This window comes from Bubalus bubalis, chromosome 5 (genome assembly GCF_019923935.1).
Source record: "Bubalus bubalis isolate 160015118507 breed Murrah chromosome 5, NDDB_SH_1, whole genome shotgun sequence".
NCBI lineage: Eukaryota > Metazoa > Chordata > Mammalia > Artiodactyla > Bovidae > Bubalus > Bubalus bubalis.
In genome coordinates this window covers 38,723,503-38,730,551 of record NC_059161.1, presented here as the reverse complement: position 1 = coordinate 38,730,551, position 7,049 = coordinate 38,723,503, and the positions used below count along the sequence as shown (strand labels likewise).

General features: G+C 47.2%; 1 long non-coding RNA gene across 1 annotated transcript; it reads right to left on the bottom strand.

Annotated features, from left to right (window-relative positions):
- Positions 1-1,186: 1,186 nt before the first annotated feature.
- On the bottom strand, positions 1,187-5,798 carry LOC123333570. The gene is made up of 2 exons (XR_006550945.1): positions 5,477-5,798; positions 1,187-1,365 (listed from the first exon to the last, which is right to left on the bottom strand). It is a non-coding gene; the product is annotated as an uncharacterized LOC123333570 (long non-coding RNA).
- Positions 5,799-7,049: the final 1,251 nt, after the last annotated feature.

Below are 7,049 nucleotides of genomic sequence, written 5' to 3'. Positions count from 1 at the left end.
AAAGAGGCTGAATAACTTGGTTTACGTGGAAAGCCAATAAAATTCCAAGACAAGGAATTTGCATCACCTACGTAGGCCACAGGCGTCCTCCCATTCTCCCGAAGGAGAGGAGACACTAAGGCCTCCCCAGTCAGATCTTAGAAGCCCAGGCAAAATTAGTAGGCTTGACGAGCCTCCACATTCCAGATGGAAATTCAGCCAGAAGGTGAGAGAAAGAACGACATGGGGAGACCAAGCTTCGGTGAACAAGGCCCGCACTTTATTTTCCAAAGTAGTTTTTATACCTTAAGTTGTGCATAGAGGATAATGGGGGAAGGGGGTAGAGTCAGCAGTAAGCCAGGCTTTCTTCCTGCAAACTTATCATATGCAAAAGTTTAGGTGATTTACATCTTCTGGCCAGGAGGCCTGTTAACATTTTATGACCCTTTCTTCAGAAAACTTATTTTTCTCTAAAGGTGATTATTCTAAAGTCAGCCACCCTCCGAAAGCATTAGATAAAGTTGCATTCCTATAGGGCAAAGGTGTGGTGGGCTATAACAAGAAAAGAATTAACTCAAGGGTCCAAGGTTACAAACATTAAAGCTACCACTTACATTCCTATACACCAACTATATTAATCAATACACTCCCAGGGACACAGTAGGTAAAGGATATGGAAACTTAGCAGCAAACATTAGCCCAACAAGTGAAAAACCCTTCACCAATACAATTTCTAATCAACCCACTATACTATACTAATAATCTTCTAACTACTCAAAGGAATCTGTATTTAGAAAGTTTAGAACATCTCATGCCTCTCACAGTTGGGAGGCTGTGAACAATCATATGTGGCCAGAAGAACCTGTTCAGGCAGGCTAGAGAACTTCCAAAGGAGTTTGTGAACTAAAACACTCTTGTCACGCCCAGGAATTTTATTAACTGAAGCTGTAAGTTAACTCTTTTTCAGAGAGAGAGATGGTGGTGAGGGACAGCCCCCGTAAAGTCAGAGGTGTAGGTGAGAGCACAAAGCAGTAAAGTAGGCAGACTCTGGTTTTGGGGGTAGATGCTCGAGAATTTCCAGGGGGACTCCTGAGGCTCGATCCCGCCTTTGCGTATGCCGAGCCTCCTTCCTCATGACCTTTGCCACGGGCGGAGTTCCTCATGCTGGCTCCCGGCAGGCTTCCATAACAAAACAGCACAAGCTGGATGGCTTAATGACAGAAATTTATTTTCTCGCATTCTGGAGGCTGGAAATCCAATATCAAGGTGCTTGCAGGATTGGTTTCTGGCGAGACTTCTCTTCCCAGCCTGCAGATGGTCACCTTCTCCCTGTGTCCTCAAATTGCCTTTCCTCTGTGTGCATTCTCCTGCTAGCTCTTCCTCTTTCTATAAAGACACAAGTCCTGTTGGATTAGGCCCCCACCCATAGGACTTCATTTAACTTTAATTACCCCCTGAAAAGCTTTATCTCCAAGGACAGTCACACTGGGGGTTAGTGCTTCAACACAAGGATTTGGACGGACACAGTTCAGTCCATAATAGGTGGGAAATATACTCCCCTTATTCTAGAGGGAGCCCCTGTCATATCACACAGCAAAGGGTGTAGGGGCATAATTCTACATCAAGGAATAAAGAAATGGCAGCAGTAATCTGATTTAAAACAAACTGTTTCAAGGGTTAAATATATTTATTCATGTGAAGTGTTTAAGATAATGTTTGGCTTTTAGTAAACTCTAAATACGGAGAAGGCAATGGCACCCCACTCCAGTATGCTTGCCTGGAAAACCCCATGGACTGAGGAGCCTGGTGGGCTGCAGCCCATGGGGTCGCTAAGAGTCGGGAACGACTGAGCAACTTCACTTTCACTTTTCACTTTCATGCATTGGAGAAGGAAATGTCAACCCACTCCAGTGTTTTTGCCTGGAGAATCCCAGGGATGGGGGAGCCTGGTGGGCTGCCATCTGTGGGGTTGCACAGAGTCAGACATGACTGAAGTGACTTAAAGACTTAAAAAAAACTCTAAATAGGCTTGGCTATTTGTTACTTTATGGTTCATATCTACCATGAGATGGTTTCACAGATATATACAAATGTTAGACTTGTCCAAGGGGACAACAGAGGATGAGATGTTTGGATGGCATCACCAACTCAATGGACATGCTGCTGCTGCTGCTGCTGCTAAGTCGCTTCAGTCGTGTCCGACTCTGTGAGACCCCATAGATGGCAGCCCACTAAGGCTCCTCTGTCCCTGGGATTCTCCAGGCAAGAATACTGAAGTGGGTTGCCATTTCCTTCTCCAATGCATGAAAGTGAAAAGTGAAAGTGAAGCCGCTCAGTCGTTCCCGACTCTTAGCGACCCCATGGACTGCAGCCTACCAGGCTCCTCTGTCCATGGGATTTTCCAGGCAAGAGTACTGGAGTGGGGTGCCATTGCCTTCTCCAATGGCCATGAGTTTGAATAAACTCCGGGAGTTGGTGAGGGACAGTGTGGCCTGGCGTGCTGCAGTCCATGGGGTCGCAAAGAGTCGGACATGACTGAGTGACTGAACTGAACTGAATATTTTATATACATGTAATTCACCATATATCAATTTTACCTCAATGTATCTATAGGTAGTTAGATGACTGATAAATGGGTAGATGGATAGATAGATTTATTTATTAAAAATCAAGTATTTTCTTGGAACAGGAAAAGGACATCAGTGGAAAGATGAAATTTGAACAAAGTCCGGAGATTAGTTAACAGATTGTACCAGGCTTAATTTGTTAACTTTAATAAATGTACTATAATTAGGTAAAATTATCATTAGAGGAAACAGGATGAAGCGTGTACGGGAACTCTCCGTATCATATTTATAACTTCTCTGTAAATCTAAAATTACCCCAAAAAATTAAAAAACAAACAGTAACCCCCATGACTTCCTTCTGCCTGCCAGAGGAGGGAGGAATTTCTGACCTTGAGACCTTGCCTTCCAGATCTATGGGCTAACTGCCAAGAGCCCACCACAGCTCCAAAGTAAGGAACACACAATAGCATTTTAGTGCAAATGAGAAAGTGAGCTGAAATGAAAACACTGAAATCACCCAAACTTTTGCAGGCAGCAAGCTGCTTCCCTGCACAAGGCAGGGATCAAGAGCTGCACTGTCCAGCCCAAAGATCACCAGCTATGTGTGGCTACTGAGCCCTTGAAATGTGGCTGGTCCAAATGGGCATGTTCTATGAGAGTGAAGACTTAGTATGAAAATAGAATATAAAATGTTCATACATGCATGCTAAGTCGCTTCAGTCATGTCTGACTCTCTGTGACTCTATGGACTATAGCCTGCCAGGCTCCTCTGTCACGGGATTCTCCAGGCAAGAATACTAGAGTGGGTTGCCATGCCCTCCTCCAGGGGATCTTCCCGACCCAGGGATTGAACCTGTGTCTCTTATGTCTCTTGCATTGGCAGGGGGGTTCTTTACCATTAGCACCACCTGGGAAGCCTAGAATATAAAATGTCTCATTAATAATCTGTACATCAATTATATGTTGAAATAATAATTTAGATACACTGTATTAAATAAAATCATTTTAAATTAATCTGTTTCTTTTTATATTCTTTTAATATGGCTGCTAGAAAATTTGAAATTGCCCACATGGTTCATATTATGTTGCCACTGGACAGTGCTGGTCTAGAAGAGGGAGTTGCTCTAAGGCCAGAGGAGGGTCCTCCCATGAAGTCGGGAGAGCAGGGTGGAGGTCAGGCTCAGGTCCAATGGAAGAAAAGAGACCAGGCAGCTTAACACCCTATGTTTCAACCAGTCCCCAACTTGTGACGTCAGAGGCGAGGAATGGTAATGGTAAAGCAGTGGGATTTACACAGGCCTCTTCATGCAAATCTAACCTTTGTACCTGCAAAGTAGTCGGGCTTTGTTTATGATGGCTAGGCTGCCTAAATTAGAACAGGCAGCCAATCATTATGGCATATTGAAAAGGCCAGAGGAGGCTGCCCCAACAGAGTCTCCAGACAGGAGTTCAGGGCCCTACCTGGGTTCATCCAGAAGTGACAAACCAGCAGACAGCCAGAAGTTTGTTCCCCTTTACCTTCTGTCTGGGTGGTCACCTCACCTGGAAAGACATGGCCCCTGGACCTCAGGGATCACCCTCCAGTCCAAAGTCTGGGCTGGAAGGAAAGGCTTCTCTTTCTCTAAGTGTCGATGTGTACAGTCTCAGGGAAGGATTTTGATTGGCCCAGCTTGAGTCATGTGCCCATTTCTGAGCCAATCACTGTGGCTGGATCATGTGGTCACAAGGTAATGTGATTGGCAGCCCCTTCAGAAGCACATGGAGTGAGGAAAGAGTGAGGAGGGACCAATTCTCCCAAAGGAGAGGGCATTGTCACAGTAAGGGGAGAAGCAGGACAGACTCAGAACCACAGACAAACCCTCTACCCTTCCAGTGGCACCTGCACCCTTACAACCCTGACACCAGCGTAGGTTGCATTTTCCCTGTAGGTCAAGTTCAACTGAGTATTAGCCCTTTAGGAGATCATTTATCCCAGAGCTGGTGAAGGGATCCAGGGGTTACATCCCCAGGGATGTTTCTGGGCATCCCTGGACTTGCCCATGTAGGTGACCAGGCAGGAAGCCATTCTAGGTCCTGCACACATCCTGACTCCTGCCCCCTCCAAGGATTTGGTTTTCTCCACAACATATATTTCCTGAGCCCCATGTTGTGTTCTGGGCAGGACACCAGGAACCAAGAAATGTATAATCAGGGTCCCTTTTCTCACAGCCTAGGGGAGGAAATGGAGAGTGGAGAAAGGTGTCTGTGAGAAGCATCAGTACAGGGAGCTCTAGATCCCATTCCTCTAAGGCTGTACTCCTCCCAGCATCACTTGGTAATGCAGCAGCCTCTATAGCTTTGGGACTCAGTGCTGCATCCCCAGAGTCTAACTCTGGTGGTAGCTACAGCTGCAAATGACCTCCGAGTTCTGTGAGGACTCGGCTGGCAGCCTCTTGTCTTCATGTACTGCAGATCAAAGACCTTTTCAGGCAAATGCTGCCCAGAAGTAAGGGGAGTAGACACCCCCAGGGCAACCCTCAGCCAATGGGAGGGAGCCAATGGATGAATGCTGGGACCCCCTGTCCCTCAGGCGGGCATTCTGGGAGATGTTCTGCCTTCTTCTGAAGTCCTGTGGAATAAGCATCTCTTAGCCATAGCAGCAACCTCCACATGCACCTTGTGTGGCTTTCCCTCCCTCCATGACTCTCCTCCCCACTCACTCCTGCTTCCCAATTAAACTGCCTGCACCCAGGAATTCCCTGGTAGTCCATTGGTTAGGACTCTGAGCCTCCATGGGCCTGTATTCGATCTCTAGTAAGGGAACTAAGATCCTGCAATCTCGATCAAAACTTTTTTTAATTAAAAAAAAAAAAAACACCTGCACCCAAGACCTTGTTTCAGGCTCTGCTTTCTGCAGGGGCCAATCCCAACTAAGATAAACAGGTACTCACCGATACCACAAGAATGCGGGGATGAAATGGGCCATCATTGTCTGCTCTTGACACATCAACTTAATAACCTGCAGAAAGATCCTATGGCACAGGACACAGGACAGCCAAGGCCCTGTCAAGGAGCTTCCAGGGAGAGGCTAGAGGACAGCCCTCAGTCCACTGAGCCCTAAGCCCCCACCCCAGAGGGATTCCCTATCCAAGGCCATACCATCTGGTCCTCACCACAGCCCTGCTGCAGCCCCAGGGAATGGTAGCAGCTCAATCACCAAAGCCAAACACACAGAGAAAAAGTAATTTCCCATTCTTGACTAATTGCTTTTCAGAGTCTGGCCCGTCCCTCCCACGGCCCCTCCTTCTCCTCCTCCCCCTCTCCTTTCCCCACCTTCCAAGGACAAGGACACAGAGATACGGCTCCCCTGGGCCCAGCTTGTCTCTCTCAAAATGAGTTTCTGAAATGTAATCCCAGAAGTGGCAGGTAGACTGTAGCCAGCACAGCCCCCAGGGGAGGGATGGCTCTGTGTGGCTACCAGGATCTTGGGGCTCTGGCCTGGCCTGAGAGGGCTCCCGGGCTGGGAAACCAGTGCTCACTCACCCGCTCCACTTGCTCTTTCATTCATTCACTCCTCACTTCATTCACTTCTTCACTTCGATGTTCTATCCCTCCCTCTCCACTCACTCAGTCACTGTGGCAGAGGTGTTTGTAGACCCACCAAAAACCTACCTTCTCCTCCAATTTACCACACTCCGTGTGGTCAAAAAGGGCTATGTGGCTTGTTCTGGCCAAAAGGGTATAAGAGAAAGTCACATGATTCTCTTCCAGGCTGAAACATTTAAAAGTCAGTGTGTGATCTTCACTTCTCTCACCCCCTGTGATGGCAACCATGGCGATCTCACTTCCAAATATTGCACCTCAAGATGGTGGCTCCTCCATCAGTCTGGGTCCTTTGGTGACTATACTGGGCAGAGCATTCCCCCATCCCCTCTAAACCACCCTGGACATATAATGTGAGAAATAAACCTTTGTTGTGCTAAGCCCAAGGTTTGGGGGTTGATTTGTTACACAGCATAACCTGCACTGTGCTAACTAATACACATGATTACTTATGCAATCCTCTTGCTTCTCTTCCTCCCCTCTATTCCCTCCTCCTGTACCCACCAGAGAGGGAAAGCCTGAACTCCTTCCCCTAAATGTACTGAGTGGTCACAGTGGGCTGATCAATGCGAATTTTTTCCGGAATACCTACAAGATACACAGAGACTGAGGGCAGTGGCTGGACACACAAGTACAGACAGAATAACCTTCCTGTAGCTAGATGGACTTATTAAAAGAATCTATTACTGATGCAGTAGTTGCCATGAAGTAACAATTTCCCAGGATATCACTGGTGGCCAAGGAGGAAAAACAGGACAGGGCATGTAGATAAGCTGACACTATGCCAGCATGGAGTGGGGCTCCCACAGAGTATCCTGCTTCAGAGAACCTCACCTTGTCTCACAGATGAGGAAACTGTAGCCAGAGAGGTTTGCGGACTTAGCCAAGCTCCCATGATCCCAGAGCCCCCGATTCCCACAA